Consider the following 13,063-nt stretch of genomic DNA (forward strand, 5'->3'; position numbering starts at 1 on the left):
GATCTTGTTTTGTCTCCACGAGTTGATCACCGCTCCATTCTCTGTCAACCGAGTCCATCCCTAGGATGACTGATATGTCCTTCATAGGAATGATGAATAGGTCCGCGAAATACACACAGTCACATATGGTTATGACTTGTGCTTCTTTCACGTGGGTTACTAAGATCGTTCCCCCGCGGATAGAACAGTTATAGGGGTTTCTAACTTAGAACATCTAAGCCCGAATTTTTCCACAAACTCCAATGCAAGAAATGATGTGGTTGCTCCGGTATCAAATAAGACTTTGCCGGGATGAGTAAGGATGCATTAGCGTTACCTAAGTTGCTTGTTTGATCCGACTCTTCCGAGCTCGTCCGCTCCAAGACGCCTTGTTTGGACACTCTGTTGTTGTTGTTGTTGTTGTTGTTGTTGTTGTTGTTGTTGTTGTTGTTGTTGTTGTTGTTGTTGTTGTTGTTGTTGTTGTTGCGGTTGTTGTTGTTGTTGCGGTTGTTGTTGTTGTTTCCACCTCGTCCTCCGGAGCTCTGTCCGCTCCAAGACGCCTTATTTGGACAATCCGGCTTGATGTGTCCATCCTTCCCACAACCATAGCAGATGATTCTGGGTTTCTGACAATCCTTTTGCATATGACCTCTCAGGCCACAGTTGTTGCAGATGATCTGATTGATTGGGTTCGGATTCTGACCTCCCCGGTTGTATTGACTACCAGTAGTAGGTCGAAATCGGGGTTTGAAACTCCGATCAGGTGTTGGTTTACTAATTGGGTACTTCCTTGGCTCGATACGAGCCCTCTTCCTCCTATCCTCCTGGACTTGCCCCGTAATCATCCTCGAAAGTGATTGCCGAGTCAATCGGTTCCGGAATTCAGCGATCCGTGCCAACCTCAGTTGCATCTTCATGTATGGATTCATGCCTTTCATGAACCGCTTCTTTCTCTTTTCTTCCGAGTCCACTTCCTCAGGTGCATACCTGGACAACCTGTTGAAATCCCGAACATACTGCATGATGGGTGCAGTGTTCAGACGTAGTTCGTCAAACTCCCTCTTCTTCAACTCCACCACGCTTTCCGGAACATGAGCATCCCGGAACTTCTTCTTGAACTCCTCCCAGGTGAACACCTTGTCCGGAGGGTGTCTTGCTACAAGATTCTCCCACCATGACGCTGCTGGTCCCGACAACGGATAAGTAGTATATCGAATCTTCTCCTCATCGTTGCAACCAACGGTCTTCGGCTTACGTTCCGTATCCATGAGCCAATCTTCGGCGTCCATTGGTTCCGGAGCTGATGTAAAAGGTAGTGGTCTTGCATTTTGGAAGTCTGATAGGGTTACTCCCTTGCCTTCATTACCCTTATCGTTGATGACTTGGGTAAAGAAGTCTTGCATGTTCTTGCTTTGATTTTCCTGGTATCGCCTCCTATCTTCTTCCATTGCTCTCATATACTGTTGGAAATCTGGATGCAGCATTGGGTGTGGTGGTGGTGGTGCATTCTCCGCTCTAGCTGCTGCATCTGCCTCCTCTTTTTCTCTCGCCTCCCGCTCTCTTCGAGCCTCTTCAGTTTCAACTAACGCCATGTTCCCCCTAGTCCTGTAACAAAGAGCGATTACTCATAATTACACCATGCAAATGTTTTCTGAGCTCAACTCATTGCCCAGAACTAGTCACACAATGAAATCAAGAAGCAAATACAAAACAAACATTTATTATGCATATACTTTGTATATTACATAACATACACACTTATATTACATGTGGTACATATAAACCACTTATTTGGCTTAAAGCCCAAGCCAACGGAAATTTAAAAATACGTTCTATTACAATACCACCTATACAACTTTATTCTTCCTAGGAGCTCTACTCCTCGTCATCATAACTCGCCTCCGCGTACATCCCTGGGGTCCATCCGGTACAGCGATTCGTCTTCCGAACACCATCCGGAATGAAGGTCCTTCCAGTAGGTATGTAATCTGAATCGGACGAAGTGCCGAGACAGAGATCTGTCATGCCAAAGTAGCTGGATAATGACTCATATGTATCCCCAGTAGGATACAGCTCACCAGCTCACCTTCTTCTGCCATCCATGGAGGATTTCTACTCACTTGACCTCTCATCTTCTTCTTCTTCTTTTTCTTAGTTCCAGAACTCTCACCTACAACGTACTGGGATGTTTTGGGTAGTCCCATCTCCAGATCTAAAGAAATGGAGTTGTTGGTGTCTTTCCCTTCCTGCCCAAAGCTTTGGTTAACGTCTTGGTTAACCGCGCCTCCTTCATCCTCTGTATCACAAGTGATGGGTTCTCCTTCATCCCCAAATGGTTCCCCGAAACGCCAACCAGTCGAATTCTCGATTGGTGACTCCGAGCAGTTTAGGTTTCTGAATCATCTCCCCATATCCGATTCATACGATGCGACACATGTGGATAGTGTGGGACAAAGTTGGGTGTGAGTGGATCTTTACGGGACAACTGGTCACTCAAATCTACATAGGCTGTCTAAGCTAAAGAAAGGTGTAGTGTGTTGTGGTTGTGCCCTCGGATCACGCATCCGAGTTTGGACTTTATCGAGGTCCGTGAACTCAGCTAGCATGTGGTCAATCTCACCCCTCATCTTCATGTGTAAAAGGTACATCGTGGTCAATAAAGACTTACGGCTATCCATGTCGTTGTCTTTGCAGCTTCGGGACTTACGTGTGCTAACACCGGATGATTCGAGTGGGATCCTCATCTTCCTCGGCATGAGGTATATGAGAAAACTCCGAACATAGCAGCTCTCTCGACTTGTGCTTGCCTTATCTCAAGGATTGCCTTGAATAGGGCCATGTGATAGGTCTGTGGTGATGGTTTTGGCTTCTCCGTATGGCATTATACGACTCATCGGCCAGTTTTGTCGGTAGTTGGACCGATACTCTGCACTTGGCTAGGATTTCCCCATCATAGTAGGTATACTTGATAACAGGTATCCGTGGGTCACAATGGAGTTCCTTCAGCATCCCACACAGGAGAGCTGTGATTGGTCCATCATAATCACCGAGCCATCCCTCAACCTTCCTCAAAGTCCTTTTTGGAAAAGTGTTCGCCATTATGGCTGTATACAAAAGCAGAATATTAGTAGTGATAATGCATCATAATAGCTATAATAAAGAATTATCGCACTAAAATATATGGTTTTGCTATTCTCATGTGAATAATCACCATATTTCTAGAGAATCCTTTACTATTTCTACTTGACTCCTACCGGTTTCTTCCCTATACTAGGTTTTTCCAACCTAAGGTCGCAACATTTGCTACGATACCAGCTGCGGTGACCCGAGCATACCACTGCATGTTGTAGTATACAAGTCGTTGATATGATCTTTGTGAAGGGACTTCTTCACAAATTGCCATATCCCTCGAGTGGTACAACGAAACATTGCAGGTCATAACACTCCATATATTATTACAAACATTGTCTTAACAAGTTGGTATTCTCACGGGTCCTATGAGAACACCCTAAGATACTACTTAAGTACGATTACAACTTATAACCATATATAAAGGAGAGCTCAACAACTTATTTAGGTAAGTTCTACGTTGCTCGGCTCTATGATGCTAGGGTTTATCACTACTCCTCCACCTCCGTGTCATCGGGTCCGTAGACTATCCCATAGTCTACTCCTTCAACTCCGCCGGTAAGATCGGGTTCCTCGTAGACCAGCTCGTAGCTTCCTTCTGGTGCTCCATCGTTGATGGCCTCCATTTCCGGATCACGGTCTAGCAAGGGTGTCGAAAGAAAGTGAGTACGAGAGGTACTCGGCAAGTTCTAAAAGAGTAAAAGGTGTTTGATGCACTAGCTACGACCATTGATCGGGAAATCGCGAGGTCAATGCATGTTTTGAAATCATTTCTTCAAAAGGTTGCTTTTATTATGAAAACTATGCCCGTCGGTCTTCACGGAGTTGACCAGAACTTCATGGAGTTCCTTTCTGCCGCGTTCGCGGTTCCCTTCCCGGAACAAGGAGTGACAGCCACAATTTGATACACTCTGCGGAGGTGCGTTACTTTTCCCACAAGAGATCCCACCCTTTTTGCCATCCGCGAGGACTTGCCCCCGTTCACACTTCCTTTGGTGTGAGGCCAGGTATAAAGATCCAAGCCCACACCGCCTTCTCCGCGACTGCAAACCCACCCTTTTGTCCGACCCTACACCCCCGGTAGACTTCTTCAGATAATACGGCTTTACTCACGGTGTACTCCGGACAATCCATCATAGACCGTAGAGCTAACATCACTAATGGATGGGGATTTAAAAGGCTATCCCAACCTACGGCGGTGCCTCCAACACCCCGCAGCTCTACCGGTCCGTTGGCGTGCGGAAGGGAAAAGATACGGCTGGCTTCACTAGAGCCATTATAGATCTCATGGTTAACGCGGTTTGTACGGCGCTAGAATCAACTGGACGGCATTGGTGGTTAATCCTAGGTTAATATAACCCATGCAATGGAACCTCCACCATATCAACACATACCATGGTTCCATTGCCAGCCACATAGTCATATTCATAGTTGGAAAGTAACATTTTATTTGCGATGCGGGAATGATAAGTATATAGCTTTGCATTAAAGTAATAGAAAATACTCAAGTTGGTATGAGCAAGGGTGAACTTGCACTGTGGACTGCGAGATAGTGCGGTTCAATGCGATTGATGGAACCTGGACCTCGGGTTACGTAAGAAGCATCATTGTCCGGTAAGGACAATGTTATAAAATCCAAATAATGCAATCATGGATGTATTATTTTATGTTGAATCCCTTTACCCCACTGAGTTATTGCAATTTAGGGTTGAGTTTAAGATTTATGCCTTTGGCAGTAACTTGCAATTGCTTTAATGTGTAAACCACTTTAATTCTCATAAAGTAAAATAATTCAAAGTAAAACTACTTTACTTGGTGATTCATTATTCATTCCAAAAATGATTTGAAATAATAGAGTTGCCTCTATATTTTTGGAATAAATAGGGAATAGAGTATTTTTCTTTGAAAAATACCTTTCTCAATAGAAATGACTTGGAATAATAGAATTTCATTTTGAAATGTTTGAAAATAAGTATTTGAACTTATTTGAGATTTTTCCTTGATTTTTAAATACAAGGAAATAATAGTTTGAAATTCCAAGTTATTATTTTAAATTCATCAAATTCATAAATTTGAATTTGTTTTCTTAAATTCTATTTCATATTTTATTCTGGTTAAGAATAATTTTTCATTCACTAATCCAATTTTTAATGGATTTTTAGAGTTGTATTTTATTTACTAAAAATTGGTGAAATTCTGGCCTTTTTCTAATTTGTGAAAAGTCCAAAATACCCCTGGCCCCTATTGGGCCAGCCCACTAACTAAAGCCCATGGGACAGCCCACTAAGGCATGTCCCATAACGGGTCGGTGGCGCCGAAGCGGCCCACCTCGCTCACTCACTCGTCTCTCTCGCTCACTTGCCCTAACCCTAACCTCTCGCGACTCCCGTGGCGATGGCGTCGCCGCCATGGCCGCCGCCGTGCTCCGGCCACCTCCTGGCCTCCCTACCTTCGCCACCTACCTGATCTGGACTGCCGCGAGACGATCTATCGATCTGTCCGCGTGGTTTCTCCAATCTCTTCCTCTCCTGGCGAATCGCCTCCTCTGCGGATCCCTCGGAGAATCGCCTTGGGCGATTTGGTGGTCTCCGGCGAACTCTCGCCCTCGCCGTCGACGTGCGCGCTTCCTGAGACCGACCTGGTGCGGTGCTGCTTGCAGTACCAGTGCCGTCGTCTCCGTGCCGTGCTGTGGTGGTGTTCGTGCTCGTCGGCGTAACGCCGGCGTCTACCCTGGGTCTTGCGGCTGCTATGGCCGCGCGAGCACTGCCTCGCCATGCCATAGCCTCTGCCACCAGGCGCATGTAAGTGATCTGCTCCTTCTCCTTCTCTTCTCCATGCATGTGCGCCTCCCAAGCTAGTGTGCTTCTTCTTCCTCCTGTTCTACTGCTCTCTGGTGATCCTGTGATCATACAGAGCCTTGCAATTGCTGCCTAAGCTACCTGTGCTTCCATTTTCTGTAAGCTATGGCCAAGTCACCAGTTTCTGGTACTGGCCAGTGTTGCCTTGCTTGATGTACATGCCATGTGTTGATTATCTATTGCTCCTATCATGCTTTGATCTTGCTATGCTATGTTGTACTTGCTTACAAGCTTGCTATACCATGCTGTTCATGCTTATGGGCTTGCTATGCTTACTGGCAATCTACACTTGCTTGTCTAGGTGTACTGCTGTGCATCAGTGACACTTGTGAATGCTAGTGGTGCCTGTGAGGTGCTTCTGTGCTTCCTATGTAAGCCATTGATCCATTGGATCAATCATTGCTTGTTGGCTAGCTTATTTGTGTGGCTTGACTTGATTCAATTGATCCATTTGATCAATTTAATGTCAGTGATTGGTGACTGATTAATTCTGTGGCTAAGTGAATCATTTTCCTTGTTGATGCTGATGCTCAAGCATCACTATGCTTACTGTATTCATGTGCTTGTTGCTTATCCTAGCTCATTGGACTTGATCCAGTGGCTATGATGCAGTGACTTGTGATGTGTTGCCTCACAGTGTGCTACTGTCAATAAATAGTATGAATTTGTTACATATTCATGCTTGAATAAATTGATTCATGATGAACTGCTTATGCAGTGATGATTTAAATTACTTGCTTGTATATGAATTTGTTGTTCATGATTATTTAACAAGCAAATGAATCTGAATCCAACTCTGGATAATGATGTTCTGTATTTGGCTTTACTTTAAATGGTGCTAAGTGTGATGTGACCTCAGTAGCCTTGCTACTGATTGGTTGCTCACATGTTTGGTTGGATCTTGTGGGCTACTCAACTTTGCTTGCATGTTTGGGGATCATACTAACTATGAATGCCAATATGTTTGCCTGTGATGAAATCTAGGGTTTTACTGATGGTTATGTGCCTAGGATTTTCTGTGTAGTCTTTACTAGCTGCTAATTATTGCAATACATCTACTGGTGCTATCTGTGCATAAGATCTTGCTATTGTGTGCCTCTGTGCATGCTTGCTAGCTCGTGCACCGATCGTATCTGGATGATTTCTATTTTAGTGGCTTTTAGACTAGCGGTGATCCTTGGTGAAAACCAAGTGATGATTTACCCTGTTGAGCATCTGCTCAATCCCATGACTATGTTATGCATGATTTATGGATTAGATCCATTGGATCTATCTCCAGGAACTTGGTATACCTTGTTCCAGCTCCTAGAGTGAAATGTTTTGTTGTTGCGGACTTGTGGTTGATGTTCACAGCCCTTCACCTCCAGATCCTGGTTGATCTTCTAGGTCACCATGGTTCCCGGTGGCTGAGTGGTTGTGTGTGTTGGTTCTGTTCTTGAGCAAGAACTGGATGAACTCTGGTGTTCTAGCTTCACCCTTACCTGGTGAATTTCTTATCTGGTCGACTGGTCATTGTTCTAGGGTTTGTGTTCCTTTTATATGATCCCTACTTCTATTCTGGCCATGACACACAGGCCTGGCTTGCTTTGTGACTAAGCTCCTGCATGGCCTTGCTGTGGCTTGCACAGCACACATGAGCTGTGCTCTCATATGCTGAAACTTGAGCCCTCTGGTGGTGCTCAGTGTTGGTCTGCTTGATCCTATCTTGTGCTGTCCAGGCTTTGGACAAGCACAAGTGTGCAGTGACAGTGTACTCTGTCCAAACTGAATTCTGTTATGTCTTCACTCTGTCCAAACTGAACTTCTAACACTTAACATTCTGGCTAGCATTTGCTTTTATGTTTTGCAGGTTTTGAAGTTGAATATGACCAGAAGATATTCTTCAAAGCATTTAGTCTAGGTTTTAGTTTAGGACAATATTGTAATTTTCCTTTTTCATTTCTGTTTATTATTCATCAATTCTTGTATCAAGAATTTTGTAAAGACAATGTAATTTGTGTCGTGTATCAATAAAGCTCAAGTTTTTTGTTTATGAGCTTTTGAGTTATGTAATGTTTATATTCTGGATTAAATATTGTATTTAATATTCAATTTGAAATTCAAAGTCATTTGAATTGATGTGTTTGAATTATGAATTCATTATTTATATTGCTCAATGCTTATTGTTCAATGTATTATCACTTGTCAAATGAAGTCATTCCCCAAATCAACAAGATACAAAAGAGATCATGTCGAAATTTCCCTAACTCACATTACCTAACCCTAAGTGCAAAATGAGAGAGAACCTCGATCCCTCTTAGGTTTAGTTGCAATAAGGCGCGAAAATTTCCCCCGTTTTGCGATGAAATGCACATCCCATTTCTAAATCTACCCTTCGTTGTTCCTATGTTCTAGGTTATTACAGGAGTGATCCTAGTTGTCGTAGACGTCCTGCTGTCCTTCTTCCGGGTTCTGATACTCCTCTTCATAGTCTGGCCATTTGAATAGCCAGGGACACAGCCATGAGTAGTTTAAAGTACTCACAAACTAATACTAAGGTAAATACTAGCAGCTATGGTAAGGGGGTGCTAAGCTCTAGTTTCATTTGCATAAAGCCAGTTTTATTTCATAAGCACTTTAGTAATCAAAGCCTCTTCATTTGCCTAACTTAACTCAAGTGGGAACATTAGTGACATTCCCACAACTCAGTTGTGATTCAAAGTCAAAGTCGCCTTTCAATTCAAGTCACAAGTCACAAATCACCATTCATATTTTTAGAAAAGTTCTGATGACGGAACAGTATGGCCTTTCCAACTGTCCATGACCGCGGACGCGGCTATTCGAATAGGTTTACACTCTGCAGAGGTCGTACACTTGTGCCACAATAATTGCAATAGTCCGTCGAGGTAAGCGGCCTCGATTTATCGCACTCAGTGCGCGAACTACCAATCCTAACCTTTCATTTACATACCCTAGTATAGGCACCTCTCCCCATGAGCTTGGCCTCCCGGTGAAAACAAACCATCAACCCGGGAACTGCGCAGGGCTTGGGTAAGACATTCACCTCATTTCACGTCATTTCACTTTCGAGGGAGGCAGCCTCGGCATAACCCCTATGACGCTTGTTCAGAGGGAACCCATACTAAAATACATAAGTTTCCAGTTAAGCCTTACCCAGATTCAGGTATTGTGGGGATACTTAAGAATTGGAATGGTATCGCATCCGAACCCAACCATCAGTTTTTGGTAAGTTTCACCAAGTCATTCACTAATCATATTCACCTTCAAAAATCTTTCAGTAGAATGACTCATCATTCCAAGGTTTTCAAAGTCATTGGTTTTCACAAGTTCCCATCTATAGTAGTCAATTTTAGTTTAGCACTGGCAACTAGTCCTGAGGGGTGCTAATCAACTTGTATTGCTCTAGGCTAAGTTTGATGCTCTTGTACTACTCCATAATTAAACTAAGTGAATCATGAATCAAAAAGTAACTTTGATAAATTCAATAAAGCTTGTAAAGTAAAACTTGGGATATGACCAATAGACATAAAGTAAAATGTAATGGTGCCTTGCTCTTGTAGAGCTTTGCATTAGTCTAGCTTGCATTGGTAATAGCTTGCCTTGATTGGGGTAGTGCTCAAAGTTTTCTTCTCCTTCCTCTTGGTAGAATACCTCCTCCTCTTGATATTCTCCGGTACTAGCGTCTATAAACGAATACGAGGATACAATCACCAAACAATACTTAAGTACTCTTAATTAGCCTTAATGGCTCACACAAATGATCTAGCATCACTACTTAACATTTCTACCCAAAATTATGCTAGGGTTTTCTTATTTAGTGTTAGGAAAATAATTTCCTCTCATTGAAATGTGAATTAGGGTTTCTCTTTAGTGTGGAGAAATAAATTTCCTCTCATTGAAAAGTTGTTAAGAATTAACCTTCAAATAACAATGTATGATCACATGTTGACCCAGGTCAACACTTCTCACTTATTATTTGAGAAACATGATTTAAATGAGATTCAACATCTCATGCAATTTAAATAACCCTTGTGATTTAATATCCTCAAGTGAGCAAGTGTGAGACCATCTAACTAAGGACATCACATTACTTCATAACACTTGGGAAGGTGATTTAAATGAGGTGCTACACCTCATAGATTTAAATTCCTAAAATTTGAAATAGTTGAAATGGGCTAGTATTGACTACATAGCCAATATTTTGCTTCTAGCCCATGATCATGTACAGAACCCATATCATATTTTTACATATTAAATTAGAGTTTGTGAAATGTGAATTATGAGAGGTGGATCACCTCAAAATTCAATATGGTTGAATTTCTAGATTTATTTGAAAACTGAAAAGTCTCTGACTTGTTATTTTTGCTATTCAAATTCTACAATAGTTCTAGGGTCCAAACCAGTGGGATTAGCTAGATCATTTCATAAGGACTCTGGAATCAAATTTGGGTTTGTAGATTTGAAACTATTTGAATTCTAACAAAGACCAGTATTGAATTTGAACTGAAAAGGGATTAAACGAATTTGAATCTTGGGCTTAGGCGGGAACACAGATGGGCCGAATTGGTTTGAAAAGGTAAAGGGGCCAGCCCAACTAACGCTGCGGGCCAACTGACAGTGGGACCCAGCGGTCAGCGAGTTTTAATACCGAATCGGTATGGATGAACGTGGGACGTAGGATCAGAAGGAGATCGTGCGGCTTACAGGCGTCGTCTACATCGACGAGAGGGAGGTGCGGGCACGGCGGAGGTAGGGGGTCAGCGGCGAGCTGGAGCTCCGGCGATCAACGGCGTCGATGCACGGTGGCGTTGCGGACGACGGCGGTTCGTCTAGTACCGACAGTGACTCCAATGGTGGCGGCAATCGTCGGCCTCTTCTGCAGCACCGCCGCGGGCTTCAGCGGTCGATTGGCGGTCTACTGGCGACGATGTGGAGGGGAGAGAGGTCGAGGAGGATCAGAGAGAGGAGGGGAGCAAGTTTTGTGTAGAGAAGGAGGCGCGGGAGTGGCTCTATATATAGCATTGAGGTGAGGCTGAGGGGTGCGAGCAAGGTCATCGGTGGCGACGGCGTTCGAGGGCGTGAAGGGGCAGGTGAGGTGGTGCGCGAGGTAGGCGACGGCTAGGCGATGCTCAACGTCTAGCTAGCGCTGCCAAAGGGTGACAGGATGGATCGGGCGCGTGCAAATGAGTGCCGCAGTACTGGCGGGAAATCCTTTGATCATGGCGACGACGACATTGCTTCCTCGAGCTAGTGAGGTTGTCTACGGTGTAGCTGGTGCAGTGGCGATCGTGCGTGCAAAGGGAGAAGGCGAGGGGAGGACAGACGCGACCAGGCGACGCGGTGTACTGGCGCGTCCGATGACGTGCCGATGCACGCTCCGGCGCGCCCGTGCGTGGTGATCACGTCGCGGCCAGGGCTTGTCGTGCATGGTTTGGAGTTGGGATCTTTCCTAGCATGCTCAGTAGAGTGAGAGAGGCTAGTTTGGCAAGGTTGGAGGGAGAGGTGAGGTCCAGGGTAGGGTTTGGCATGAGTGTGTCTATCATGGCCGGCATGGTGAAGATTGTGATCATTCCTTCACTTTAATCGGTGCAAAAGGGTAGGGCTTGCTGCAGAGGGGGTACAGGAGCAACATCATCACAAGATTAAAGTGGTTTATCCCAAAAACCAGTGGGTATTGAGGGGTATCACAATTTTGGAATGTTGCCTCCCAAGTGCTCGACACAATGGCCGCATGAGATTTTTATTTGAATTTTGAAAATCTTTTTGGTGCATCTCATTCATATATTTAAAGAGGTAGAATGGTGGTGGTGGTGGTCAATTTGGTGAAGGTTTGCAAGATTTCAAATATGAGGTGATCTTCTCTTTGATTCAATGTCTCCACTTGGCATCTCTATTCTGGTCAACCTAGGCAGAGTCAACACTGGTGGTCAACATCAAAGTGGTTCACCTTGACATGGTCTTGGATGAGGTGGAAAGATTTGACCAAGTTTAGTTTAGGAAACTTCCAAACCAGGGGTGCAAAGTGGGTAACATTTTATAAATGGGCAAAGTGACCATTATCACATGTATATTGAATTTGATTGTTTCTTTGATTTGAATTGGGTTTGTTTGATTCAAAAGGGTGTGTTATTGATATATAAGTGTTTTACAAACAATGGCCCAAGCAAATGTGGCCTTGGTTGAAGATTTGCAAAATTGGCTAAAGTGTATGTGAGTGAAAATGGAACTTTCTCACTATTTCATTTCTCTCTATTTGATTTGATTTTCTTGACTCCAAAGTGATTCTTATTAGTTTAGGAACATTTCCAAACCATTGAAACCATTCCAAAAGGTCTAGTTCAAAGATTTGCAAAAATGGTCATAAACACATAAGAGGTGATATGTCAATTTTCCTTATTTTCCTCTTTTGTTTATCTTGCTTTACTTGGGCATGGGTTAGGGTCCATTTAGGGTTAGATTAGGTTTAGAGATGATTTCACACCATTTGGTCAAGATATAAATGCATAGGTCAAGGTTTGGGAAAAATGGCTATGTGCCACATATGCCTCTATGCATATGTTGCATTTGATTCTTAATTTGATTTTTCTTGACCCACTTGATGTGGTTTAGTGTTGAAATGGTATAGAGGAGTGATCCAACCATTCACAACAAGTCTTAGGCTCAATATTCTCAAATTCACAAATTTGCTATTTTACTCTCATATGCCTCTATGGCATTTTTATTTTATTTTTAAAAAGACTTGGTTTTCAACTTGGATTTGATTGGTTGAGTACTATGTAGGGTTGATTTAATGTTTTCAAAACATCTACACAAGGTAGAAAGGTCTAAGTAAAAGTTCCACAAAAATAGTCATAGGCACATAGGCCCTTTTCTTATTTAATTCCTTTTTATTTTGATTTAACTTGGATGGTGAAAGGAGGGGTGAGGTTTAGGGTTTAAGATTATTTCAAATACTAATTAAATAATCATGGCAAAAGCACAAGAATTAAGCATGAGTACTATGTATCAAACTTAATTTAAGAAAAGTTTTTATTGGTTCCAAAATTTGGAAAAAGGGAAATTCATTTTCTTTATTTTGAAATTTTTGGGATGTTACA

The sequence above is a fragment of the Lolium rigidum genome, chromosome 7 (genome assembly GCF_022539505.1).
Source record: "Lolium rigidum isolate FL_2022 chromosome 7, APGP_CSIRO_Lrig_0.1, whole genome shotgun sequence".
Taxonomy (NCBI): Eukaryota; Viridiplantae; Streptophyta; class Magnoliopsida; order Poales; family Poaceae; genus Lolium; species Lolium rigidum.